The following is a 13,995-nucleotide window of genomic DNA, read 5'->3' on the forward strand; positions in this document are numbered from 1 at the left end:
TAGAAAGTATCAAGAGAACAGAAGAAGGAAGTATAAGTTGTGTACACCCTCACTTCCTTATCTCAAATATTATGCTAAAAAGGATTTTAAAATACCTTCTTTCACTCATATTTTCTGCATTTTAGAAGAAAATTTTTAAGAACAGCATAGGTTAAAAGATGATTTCATTGCAAATAACTGGTAAAGTTATTCTGCGTATCCCCACTAAAAACCCTATGAACAGTTTTTCTTGCCTCTGATCTGAAAGGTCAAGAAGGAAACCATAAACCACTCAGCTGTAAGAAAGTAAAATAACAAATTGCACCTAGTGAGAAAAAGAAGGGAACCCCTTCATCTCAGCATTTCTTAATTGTAAATTGTTGACACTTTACTACTTTAGAAACTCAAATAAACCACTGACTCCCAATCCTACCATCTCTAAAAAACGGGGGTTATACACTCCAAGCTTCCCAAACACAATTGATAATGAGATAATTAAACCAATGAGTATATGCTGTAGGCTAACTCACAGCTGAAAATATTCACGGAGCAAAAAAACAAAGAATATCCCCAAAAAACATTTTGTCCAGGAGCACATAAGGAAGCTCTAAGATCCATTTCATTAAATACATACATACATACATATATATATATATATATATATAGGTTTCAGCGGTGTGGCCAACATCTAGGATTCTCCCTCATAAAAACTGGAAGAAAACATGTAATACATTCAAGAGCAAAGACTAAACAAAAAGTTATCTGCTTAGGAAAAGAATTCCTTCATTCAATTAGAGTATAAGTTATTAACAGGGGTAGTTATGAGTCTCTTCTGAGAGTTTTTGAACAGTTTATAAATACAAAAAGAATATTTCTTCAATAAATAAGTCACTCCTAAAGTCTTTACTGATGACTTCCAGGATTCTCCACCATTATCGTCCAAGCCAGCTCCACTTCTCTAGGAGGCTTTAGCTGTCAGTGGAATGGAACATTTTCTGTTGTTAGGTGACTCTTCTTCTATCATGCAAACTTCCATCAATATGTCTCTTCATAGTCTGAATCCACGCACTCGGCACAACGAACACAGAGCTTCGCCATGCAGTCATCCCCCTCCTGGTCAGTGTCATCTGAAACCTCAGTAGACGACTTCTTATAGCCAGACTTGCTCCTCTTCTTCAGCCCCGCAGACTTCCTTCCCATTCGCACCCGTAGCAGAATAACCACTACAGTTGAGGGAATTAAGACAGGAATGGAAAGAAGGGCCACAGAGGACAGCATCGTGCCAAAACCCCATTCTGTGACTGTCAGCTCTGTCACCGGAATATTATGGTGCACGTCCGGGGGTGGGGGTGGTTTTCACAGCACAGCTGAATGTCCCATTGTCCTTCACGGTAGGATTGCTTATGCTTATGGATGCATCCCCTTTGTATACATCTCCAACCCAGGATATCCGATCCCGAAAAGTGCCCGCTGTGGTTGGGTACTGCAAAGACTTATAATGAAAAATTGATTCCATGCGACTGCTGCTTGGAGGTCGGTATGTCCAGTCTATGGTGAGTTTGTCTGCGATAGAAGAGGATGACTTGAAGGTGCATCTCAACTTGACATTTTCTCCAACATAACCCCGGATGTGGGCATCCGCTTTAATCCTGGAAGAACAAAGACACCCAGCAGTGGGCACAGAGCGCAGCCACGGCTTCCAGGAACCCCTCTCTGCTGCATCCCGACAGGTCTCCAGAAGTTTGCACCCCATTTCTCCTTTTACCTTCAACCTTTCCCAGCATCAGGGTCTTTTCCAGTGAGCTGGCTCTTCACATCAGGTGGCCAAAGTAGAGGAGCTTCAGCTTTAGCATCTGTCGTTTCAACAAATATTTGGAGTCTATTTCCTTTAAGATTAACTGCTTTGATCTTCTTGCAGTCAAAGGGACCCCCACAGTCTTCTCCAGCACCACAATTTGAAAGCATCAATTCTTTGGTGCTCAGGCTTCTTTATGGCCCAACTCTCATATCTGTATATGACTACTGGAAAGGGTGGTGAGCAGATCTCAAATGACAAACTCACCCTAATGTTCCAATTTCCCTAAGCCTTCAATTTCCTTTCTCTGTGGTAAATCAGGACAGCTCTGGCATCTCAACTTTGTCTATGATGGGCCACCGCTTGGTCAACGTTTTAGCCAAGAAATAAAACAAAACTTTTAGAGCCCTTTCTGTCCCCTCAAGTTGCAACACTAAATCCAGAATCTCTGCTTAGTGCTCCCATATCAACAAACTCCTTCTGATCCAACTTTATGCTTCTTCAGCTATTATCTCTCATTACTCTTAATATTCATCCCCACACATTCCCTAAATTTCTGTCTGTATACATTAGAATGCTCAAACTACCGCACAATTGCACTCATCTCACACGCTAGTAAAGTAATGCTCAAAATTCTCCAAGCCAGGCTTAAGCAATATGTAAACCGTGAACTTCTTGATGTTCAAGCTGGTTTTAGAAAAGGCAGAGGAACCAGAGATCAAATTGCCAACATCTGCTGGATCATAGACAAAGCAAGAGAATTCCAGAAAAGCATCTGTTTCTGCTTTATTGACTATGCCAAAGCCTTTGACTGTGTGGATCACAATAAACTGTGGAAAATTCTGGAAGAGATGGGAATACCAGACCACCTGAGCTGCCTCTTGAGAAATTTGTATGCAGGTCAGGAAGCAACAGTTAGAACTGGACATGGAACAACAGACTGGTTCCAAATAGGAACAGGAGTTCGTCAAGGCTGTATATTGTCACCCTGTTTATTTAACTTCTATGCAGAGTACATCATGAGAAACGCTGGACTGGAAGAAATACAAGCTGGAATCAAGATTGCGGGGAGAAATATCAATAACCTCAGATATGCAGATGACACCACCCTTATGGCAGAAAGTGAAGAGGAACTCAAAAGCCTCTTGATGAAAGTGAAAGTGGGGAGTGAAAAAGTTGGCTTAAAGCTCAACATTCAGAAAACGAAGATCATGGCATCCAGTCCCATCACTTCATGGGAAATAGATGGGGAAACAGTGGAAACAGTGTCAAACTTTATTTTTCTGGGCTCCAAAGTCACTACAGATGGTGACTGCAGCCATGAAATTAAAAGATGCTTACTCCTTGGAAGGAAAGTTATGACCAACCTAGATAGCATATTCAAAAGCAGAGACATTACTTTGCTAACAAAGGTTCATCTAGTCAAGGCTATGGTTTTTCCTGTGGTCATGTATGGATGTGAGAGTTGGACTGTGAAGAAGGCTGAGAGCTGAAGAATTGATGCTTTTGAACTGTGGTGTTGGAGAAGACTCTTGAGAGTCCCTTGGACTGCAAGGAGATCCAACCAGTCCATTCTGAAGGAGATCAGCCCTGGGATTTCTTTGGAAGGAATGATGCTAAAGCTGAAACTCCAGTACTTTGGCCACCTCATGCGAAGAGTTGACTCATTGGAAAAGACTCTGATGCTGGGAGGGATTGGGGGCAGGAGGAGAAGGGGATGACAGAGGATGAGATGGCTGGATGGCATCACTGACTCGATGGACATGAGTCTGAGTGAACTCCGGGAGTTGGTGATGGACAGGGAGGCCTGCTGTGCTGCGATTCATGGGGTAGCAAAGAGTCGGACACGACTGAGTGACTGATCCGATCTGATACATTAGAAAAATCCTTTTTTTTTTCTAATGTAAAAAAAGTCAGTTTTTTGGAGGTTGCAATTCCTCATGGATCATAATTTGTACCTCATATTTTGGGTCTGTTGGGGCTTCTGTCTAGTCATGTCATGTCTAGAAGCCAAGAGGAGTGATGGGGGGTGGGGCGGGATGGTAAGAGTAGGACCTAAGGGAAATTAGCAATGTCTTGGCAAGGCTATATGGCAGGAGAAAAAGATATTACAGGTTTCTTTGGATAAACTTCTCAGGCAGGATAAACTTCTCTGTGTCAAAATGACTTAGCAGAATTTAGAGGTTCAATGTCCCCACTTTCACTGGTATCCTTCCATGTATCCTCCTTCCAACTTTCAGGATCCCATTTCTTCCCAATCAGTGCTCTCAATTTAAAAGCAAACACCATGCAGAATTGGGGCTTCAATATGCTTTATAATTCAGTCATTAACAAGATGACATTCTGTGTTTCATTTACAGAAATCCCATCCCTGTGGTTGTATGAGTTAAAGTTTCCAGAAAAGATGTAGAAGACTTCAGGTCATCAGTGTAGAGTTTGAGCTGGGAATCTGAAGTTTGAGCTTGTCTTCTTTCCCCACTTTCTTTACCACACTTAGAAGCAACTACCTAATACCATTATACTCCTTATTTTGATGGAAATGTTCTAAGATAGCAAACATGTGACAACCTAGACTCTTGCCATCTGTGTTTGATTACAAATATCCAACAGCAATCATCTGAGTAACTTTTGGTCACATCTTGACACAACTTCCACTGTCTTCTTTACCACTAGAAGCAGGGTTATTAGTGCCTTTAAGTCTAGGAAGATAAGAGAACCAGCTCCAGAAACCCAGAACCAATAAAGGGAACTCATCCATAAGGGTCTGCTTCTCTGGAATCACTTACACTGTGGACATCTGTATCAGCCAGGATTCGAACAGGGGGAAAGACTCAGCATTACACATATGGAGTGGTTATAAAGTTCTACATTTTGATTTAACGTCAGAATGAGCCATAATGGAAATGCCAGAGTGAAGCAAAGAGTGAAGGGACAAACAAGTGCAAGTCAAAGCATCATGTTGTACACACCGAACTTACATAGTGCTGCCTGTCAATTATATCTCAATAAAACTAGGAAGGAAAAGATAGTTCACTCCCTTTTATTGCTGAGTATTATTCCATAGTATGCAGGTGGTGGTAGTGGTAAAGGATTCACCTGCCAATGCCAAAGAGGTAAAAGACCGGGTTCAATCCCTGGGTTGGGAAGATCCCCTGGAGGAGGGCATGGCAATACACTCCAGTATTCTTGCCTGGAGAATACCATGGAAAGAGGAGCCTGGCCAGCTACAGTCCGTAGGGTCACAAAGAATCAGACACAACTGAAGCAACTTAGCATACATGCATACAAATACCTTGTATGTGCACTAGAGAATGCTTAGACATTCACTTCTGGAAGGCCTCATAAAATGAGTTAAGGAGTGTTCTCTCCTCTTCTATTTTCCAGAAGAAACTGTGTAAAATTGGTGTTACTTAAATGTTTGGTAGAATTCTCCAGTGAAACCATTTGGGGCTGGAAATTTCTAGCCTGGGAGCTTTTTAATTCAAATTAAATATCTTTACTAGATGGGCTTCCCTTGTGGGTAAAGGGAAAGCTGGTAACCTTTCAGCTGGTAAAGAATCTGCTTATGATGCAGGAGACCTGGGTTCAATCCCTGGGTTGGGAAGATCCCCTGGAGAAGGGAAAGGCTACCTGCTCCGGTATTTTGGCCTGGAGAATTCCATGGACTATATAGTCCATAGGGTCATAAAGAGTCAGACACAACTGAGCCAATCTTTGATAGATACAAGACTATTATTATCTATTTAATCTGGTTGAGTTTTCATAGTTTGTAGTATTTGAGAAGTTGATTCATTTCTTCTAAATTGCTGAGCTCATGAGCACAAGGTTCTTCATAGTATTCCTTCATTAGCCTTTTAGTGGCTGCAAGATCTGTAGTGATATCCCTTATTTCATTCCTGATATTGATGGTTTGAATTTTCTCTCTTTTTATTTTTGCCATTCTTGCTACATGCTTTCAGTTTAATTTATTTTTAAACCAGTTTTCTGTTTTATTGACATTTTCTAATTTTAAAAATAATTCCAATTTCATTAACTTCTGCTCTTACTTTTATCATTTCCTTCCTGTGGGTGAGTGCTAAGTCACTTCAGTTTTATCCAACTCTTTGTGACCCTATGGAGTGTAGCCCACCAGGCTCCTCTGTCCATGGAGATTCTCCAAGCAAGAATACTGGAGTGAATTGCCATGCTCTCCTCCAGGGGGTCTTCCTGACCCAGGGATCAAACCCACATCTCTATGTCTCCTGTACTGACAGGCAGGTTCTTTACTACTAGTGCCACTTGGGAAGTCCTTTATTTCCTTCCTGCAGTTTATTATTTCTTTCTAGCTTATTTTTCCCTTTCTTTTTAATATCTTGAGGTAGAAACTTAAGAATATGTATTTGAGACCTTTCTTTCCTTCTAATATAAGCATTTAAGTGCTGTAAAGTATGTTCTCAGCACCGTTGAGTTGAATCACACATATTTAGATTTTTTCCTTTGAAACTTCCTCTTCAACCCATAGATTACTTAGAAGTGTGTTGTCTAATTTCCAAGTGTCTAGAGGTTTTCCTCTTATCTTTCTTTTATTGATTTCTAGTTTCATGCCATTATAGAGAGAGAATATACTCTGCATGATTTCTATTTTTAAAAATTTGTTGAGGGTCTTTTTATGGCCCAGGATATGGTCTATCTTGGTGAATGCTACATGGACACTTGATAAGAATGTGTGTTCTGCTGTTGCTAGATGGAGTGTTCTACAAGTGTTAATTAGATTCTGTTAGTAGACTGTTTTCTTCAATTCTTCTAAGCATTGCTAGTTTTCTATTTTGTGGCTCTATCCATTACTGAGATAAGGGTATTGAGGTCTCTAAATATAATTGTGGATTTGTCTGTGTCTCCCTTTAGTTTTACCAGTTTTTGCCTCATGCATATTGAGGGTCTGTTTTGGAGGATTAGGACTATTAAACTCCCTGGTAGACTGATCTTTTCTCATTATGTAATGTCTCTTTTATCTCTAGTAATTTTCTTTTCTTTGAAATCTACTTTATCTGATATTTATGTAGCCACTTCTACATTTAGAAAATTAATATTTGCTTGACATGCCTTTTCCAACCTTTTATTTTCATCTTACCTATACCACTGAATTTAAAGTGATGTTCTTACGAACAGCACAACATTGTACAGTGCTTTTGTATCCATTCTGCCAAGCCCTGATCCAGTCATGTGCCTACCCCTGAGCTTATCATGACACAGGAGAATGCCATGGTCTGACTGGCCAGAACTGGACTCAGGTTTGGCTCCACCTAAACCACCTGGACCAGGAGAGAGAGCTGTGGTCCTTCAAAGGAAAAGAGGAGATGGCAAGACAGAGAATGGGCAACATGAACAGCCCCCCACTCCCCTGACCCTCTCAGTGACCAGGCAATCCAAGTCTAGACAAAGTGTCAGGCAGTCCTGTCATCACATCCCACTTCCTGCCCCTGCTTGCACATTGGGGTGGATTCTAGAGATTTCTCAAAGGAACTGTCTCACAGCCTCCTTTTCCTTGGAACTGGTGGTTCCAACTGAGTCTGGCAGCACCCCAGCTCTATAGTAAGAGTCAAGAGCCAGGGAGAGGAAGAGGAGACAAATCCATCTGAAGTCACCTGAGAACACACTCCTATGCCAAATTATCAGATAGCCATAGAAAGAATTCTGAGAAGGGCAAACTGGGGACCTCTGTGCCTTCTAGAAAGGATCATGGGCCAGAGACAGGAGCTGGAGGGCTGTTTCCTGTTAATGGTGTAAGATGCTCTCAGCCCAGTCAGGGTGTGTGTGGGGCTCCTTCTAACACAGTACCAGACACTGTCCAGGAGCCATCAATGCCCTGACCTGCAGAATTATATCCCAGATGTGACTCTGCAGCCAGGGAAGTCAAGGAATGTGCCCAGGGATGCACCTCCGCTAGGAGTGGGGTTGGGACCCAGTTAAGGACCATCTGATCCCAAAACCCAGGCTCAGCAGAGGAACTGGATTGTTCTCCTTAGAGAAATGAAAACAGATATGTGTATTCAGCAGTTCTTATAGGGGAGCAAGTTACTCGTTGGCTTGAGCGCATGGGTCAGGTCTTGTTCAGCCCTACACTTATCTCCTTACCTGCCAGGTACAGGAGTCTTCCCTCCTTTCTTCCCTCTGGTGTCTGTGGGAGGTTACAGGAGATCCTGCCCAGGCACCCTTTGGTAGCCTTTCAGCCCCACAGTGGGGCTGCTACAAGCAGGACAGAAGCTGTAATACCTGTCAGGGGTTGGACTGGACTACTCTTACCTCCCCACCTTATCTCCCTCCCTCATCTCCCCCTATTATGCTCAGCTTCATCTGATGAGGAAGAGTGGGGGCAACATCTCAAGAGGTTTGAGTCTTCCCCAGAATGTCCCAAGGGGATGTCAGCAAGAAAGTCTTGCTCTTGCAATGGTCTCAGGTGAGTGATAGGGCTGTTAGGGCCTCTGTCCTTGACCCTGCCTTCCAAAGACCCTGTGCTAAGAATCAGGAAGAGCACGAGAGGAAGTAATAAGAGTCTTTCTTCACACTCAAGAAGACTTTTCCCAAGATGTATCAGTAAAGGAAAAACAAAAGCACAAAGGTTTGCACAGCTAGACAAAAATGAAATAATACATTGTCTCTGCATAAAGACATTCTAAAGGGGTAGGCAGGAACCGGCAGGATTGGGTGGTTGACCTGCAGTGCAGGGGGCAGGATTTTCCTGTGTACCCTTCTGTCCCTTCTGAATTTTGAACCATAGAAAAGAGATATCATTGGGCTTCCCTAGTGACTCAGTGGTAAAATATCTGCCTGACAATGCTGGAGACATGGATTCAATTGCTGATCCGGGAAGAACCCACAGGCCACAGAACAACCAAGCCTGTGTGCCACAACTATTGAGCCTGTGCTCTAGGGCCTGGGAGCCTCAAGTATTGAGCCCGTGTGCCACAAGTAACTACTGAAGCTTGTGTGCCCTATAGCCCATGCTCCACAGAAGAATCCATTGCAATGAGAAGCCCATGCACCGCAACTAGAGAGTAACCCCTGCTCATCACAACTAGAGAAAAGCCCACACAGCAAAGAAGACCCAATACAGCCAAAAGTAAACAAATAAATAAAATTACATAAAAAAGAGATTTTTTTAAATAAAAAAACTACCTTATCTGATACTTTAAAAACTTTTTGGCTTTTTGTTTAATTTTTTTTTAATTTAAGGATTTGTTGTTGTTTAGTAGCTCAGTCGTATCCAACTCTTTGCAACACCATGGACTGTGGCTTCCCTGTCCTTCACCATCTCCCAGAGCTTGCGCAAACTAATGTCCATCGAGTCAGGGATGCCATCCAACCATCTGGTCCTCTGTTGTCCCTTTATCCTTCTGCCTTCAATCTTTCCCAACATTGAGGTCTTTTTCAATGAGTCGGTTCTTCGCATCAGGCAGACAAAATATTGGAGCTTCAGCTTCAGCATCAATCCTTCCAATGAATATTCAGCGTTGATTTCCTTTACGATTGACTGGTTTGATCTCCTTGCAGTCCAAGGGACTCTCGAGAGTCTTCTCCAACACCACAGTTCAAAAGCATAAATTCTTTGGCGCTCAGCCTTCTTTATGGTTCAACTCTCATATCCATACATGACCACTGCGAAAACCATAGCTTTGACTGTGTGGACCTTTGTTGGCAAAGTAATGTCTCTGCTTTTTAATATGCTGCTACGTTTGTCAGAGTTGATAAGGGTAGCTGATAAAGAATTCAAGGATAGTTGATATACAATATTATAGAAGTAACAGATGTATAATATAGTGTTGCACAATTTTTAAAGATTATATTCTATTTGTAGTAATCAAATACTTGCTATATTCACCATGTCATACAATATACTCTTTTCTAAATTTATTTTTATTGAAGTATAGTTGAATTACAATGTTGTATTAAGTACTTATATACAGTAAATTGATTCAGTTATACATATATACATTCTTTTTCATATTCTTTTCCATTACAGTTTATCACAGGATATTGAACATAGTTCCCTCGTGCAACAGGATTTTGTTGTTTATCCGTTCTATATATACCAGGTGCTGCTGCTGCTAAGTCGCTTCAGTCGTGTCCAGCTCTGCGCGACCCCATAGACTGCAGCCCACCAGGCTCCCCCGTCCCTGGGATTCTCCAGTTAGCGGCTGCTAATCCCAAATTTCCAATCCAGCCCTCTCGTATCCACCCACCTTGGTAACCTCCAGTCTCTTCTCTGTGTCCCTGATTCTGTTTCTGTCTCATAGTTAGTTCATTCGTGTCATGCTTTAAATCCCAAGCATAAGTGACATGTATAGTATCTGCCTTTTCTCTTTTTGACTTATTTCATTTAGTATGATAATCTCTGGGTCGATTCATGATGCTGCAAATAGCATTCCACTGTACATATATACCACAACTTCTTTATTCATTCATCTGTCAACAGACATTTAAGTTGTTTCCATGTTTTGGCTGTTGTGTATAGTGCTGCTATGAACATAGAGATGCATGCATCTTTCTGAATTACGGTTTGGTCTGGATATATGTCCAGGGGTGGGATTGCTGGATCATATGATAAATTCTATTTTTAGTCTTCTGAGGAACCTCCATACTGTTTTCCACATTGGCTACACCAACTTACATCCCCAAAAGCAGTGTGAGAAGATTCCCTTTTCTCCATACCCGCTCCAGCATTTTTTATTTGTAGATGTTAAAGATGGCCATTCTGACCAGCATAAGTTGGTACCTCATTGTAGTTTTGATTTGCATTTCTCTAATAATTAGTGATATTGAGCATCTTTTTGTGTGCCTAGTGGCCATCTGTATTTATTCTTTGGAGAAATGTCTACTGAGGTTTTATGACCATCTTTTGATTGGGTTGTTTGTTTTTTGCTGTTGAGGTTTATGAGCTGTTTGTAAATTTTCAAAACTAAGCCCTTGTCAATCCCTCCTTTGCAAATATTTTCTCCCATTCTGTAGATTGCCTTTCATTCTGTTTTTTGGTTTCCTTTTCTGTGCAAAAGCTTGTAACAACATACTCTTGTAGCTTACTTTAAACCTAATAGATCTCTTACTTTCCTACCCCTATATTGTCCCTCCCCGTCCCCCTCCCCACTGGTAACCATTAGTTTGTCCTCTATATCTGCATGTATGATACAACTGGTGTGTTGTATTTTTAGATTCCATATATATGAGATATTATACGGTATTTGTCATCATTAATCTGACTTACTTTACCTGGCATAATGCCCTCCAAGTCCACCCATGTTGCTGCAAATGGCAATTTTTCATTATTTTTTATGACTGAGTAGTATTCATTACTTTGTGTGTGTGTGTGTGAGAGAGATGTACCACATCTTCTTTATCCATTCATCTGTTGATGGACATTTCGGTTGCTTCCATAACATGGCAATTGTAAATATGCTGCTATGAAAATTGGGGTACATGGGTGTTTTTAAATTAGTGTTTTTATTTTTATTTTTTCAGATATATACCCAGGTGTAGAATTGCTGGATCATCAATTCAGTTCAGTCCCTCAGTTGTGTCTGACTCTCTGCCACTCGATGGACTACAGCACCCCAGGCTTCCCTGTCCATCACCAACTCCCAGAGCTTACTCAAACTTACATTCATCAAGTCAGTGATGCCATCCAACCATCTCATCCTGTGTCATCCTGTTCTCCTCCTGCCTTCAGTCTTTCTCAGCATCAGGGTCTTTTCCAAGGAGTCAGTTCTTTGCATCAGGTAGCCAAAGTATTGGAGCTTCAGCTTCAGCATCAGTCCTTCCAATGAATATTCAGGACTGCTTTCCTTTAGGATAGACTGGTTTGATATTGCAGTCAAAGGGACTCTCAAGAGTCTTCTTCAACATCACAGTTCAAACGCATCAATTCTTCAGTGCTCAGCTTTCTTTATGGTCCAACTCTCACATCCATACATGACTACTGGAAAAACCATAGCTTCAACTATACAGACCTTTGTCGGCAAAGTAATATCTCTGCTTTTTAATGTGCTGTCTGAGTTCATCATAGCTTTTCTTCCAAGGAGCAAGCATCTTTTAATTTCATGGCTGCAGTCACTATCTACAGTGATTTTGGAACCCAAGAGAATAAAGTCTCTCACTGTTGCCATTGTTTCCCCATCTATTTGCCATGAAGTGGTGGAACTGGATGCCATGATCTTAGTCTTTTAAATGTTAAGTTGTAAGCCAGCTTTTTCACTCTCCACTTTCACTCTCATCAAGATGCTCTTTAGTTCCTCTTTGCTTTCTGCATAAAGGTGGTTTTATCTGCTTATCTGAGGTTATTGGTATTTCTCCCAGCAATTTTGATTCCGGCTTGTGCTTCATCCCAATGCTTGTACTTCATCTCAATGCTGAATAGGTGCTGAAACTCTAATACCTTGGCCGCCTGATGCAAAGAATTGACTCCTTGGAAAAGACCCTGATGCTGGGAAAGATTGAAAGCAGGAGAAGGGGACGACAGAGGAAGAGATGGTTGGATGGCATCACCAACTCGAAAGACATGAGTTTGAACAAGCTCCAGGAGTTGGTGATGGACAAGGAAACCTGGCGTGCTGCAGTCCATGGGGTCACAAAGAGTGACTGAACGACTGAGCAACTGAACTGAACTGTGCTTCATCCAGTCCAGCATTTTGCATAATGAACCCCGCATATAAGTTAAATAAATAGTGTGGTGATACACAGCCTTGATGTACTCCTTTCCCAATTTTGAACCTGGATCATATGACAATTAAATTTTTAGTTTTTGAGAAACTGCCATACCATGTTGTTTTCCACAATGGCTGTACCAATTTATATTCCCACCAAGACTGTAGAAGGGCTCCCTTTACTCTCCCTTTATCCTCACCAAAATTTGTTATTTTTGTTCTTTTAATGATAGCAATTCCGAGAGGTGTGGTTTTGATTTGCATTTCCCTGATAATCATGCTATGCTGAGCATCTTTTCATGAGTCTGTTGACCATCTGTATTTTCTCTTTGGAAAAACGTCTGATCGGTTCTACTACCCATTTTTTAAATCAGACTGTTTGTCTTTTGATTTTGTTTTATGATCTCTTTGTATATTTGGCTATTAACCCTTTATTAGTCATATCATTAGCAAATACTTTCTCCCCTTCTGTGGGTTGTCTTTTCATTTTGTCTATGATTTCCATTGTTATGCAAAAGCTTTTAATTAGGTTCTATTTGTTTATTTTTGCTTTATTTCTTTTGCTCAAAAAGATGGATGTAAAAATAGTAATACAATTTATGTTAAGAAGAGTGTTCTGCCTAAGTTTTCCAGTAAGAGTTTTATGGTGTCTGGCTTTACATTTATGTCTTTAATCCATTCTGAGTTTATTTTTGTATACAATGTTAAAAAAAAAAAAAAACTTCTAATTTTATTCATTTACAGGTAGTGTTCAATTTTTTCAGCACCACTTTTTGAAGAGACTATCTTTTCTCTATTGTGTACTCTTGCATCATCGTCATAGACTAAGTGACTATACGTGAATGGGTTTATCTCTGAACTTTCTATCCTGTTCTATTGATTTCTATTTCTGCTTTTGGGCCAGTACCACACTGTTTTGATTATTGCAGCTTATAGTCGAAAGTCAGGGGGCATGATACTTCCAGTTTTATTTTTCCATCTCAAGATTGTTTTGGTTTTGAAGGTCTTCCATGTTTTCATACAAATTTTAAAATTATTTGTTCTAGTTCTGTGAAAAATACCATTGACATTTTGTTAGGGATTGCATTGACTCTGTAGATTGCCTTTGATAGTACGGTCATCTTACTAATACTTTTTCCAATTCAATAACACAATATATCTTTCCATCTGTTTGTGTCATCTTCAATTTCTTTCATCAGTGCTCTTACATTTCCAAGTACAGGTATTTTTCAACACTAGGTAAGGATATTCCTAGATATTTTATTATTTTTTGATGCAATGGTAAATGAGATTGTTTCCTTAATTCCTCTTTCTCACAGTTTTTTTGTTAGTGTGTACAAATACAACAGATTCGTGTTTATTAATTATGCATCCTGAAACTTTACTCCATTTATTGATGAGCTCTAGTAGTTTTCTGGTGGTATCTTTAGATTTTCTATTTATATTATCATGTCATCTGCAAACAATGCCAGTTTTACTTCTTCCTTTTCAATTTAGTATTTTTTATTTCTTTTTATTCTCATTGCTGTGACTAGCACTTCCGAAACT

General features: G+C 40.5%; 1 pseudogene; it reads right to left on the bottom strand.

The window, feature by feature from the left end:
• Positions 1-651: 651 nt before the first annotated feature.
• On the bottom strand, positions 652-1,701 carry LOC102281080 (myelin protein zero-like protein 3; annotated as a pseudogene).
• Positions 1,702-13,995: the final 12,294 nt, after the last annotated feature.

The sequence above is a fragment of the Bos mutus genome, chromosome 8 (assembly GCF_027580195.1).
Source record: "Bos mutus isolate GX-2022 chromosome 8, NWIPB_WYAK_1.1, whole genome shotgun sequence".
Taxonomy (NCBI): domain Eukaryota; kingdom Metazoa; phylum Chordata; class Mammalia; order Artiodactyla; family Bovidae; genus Bos; species Bos mutus.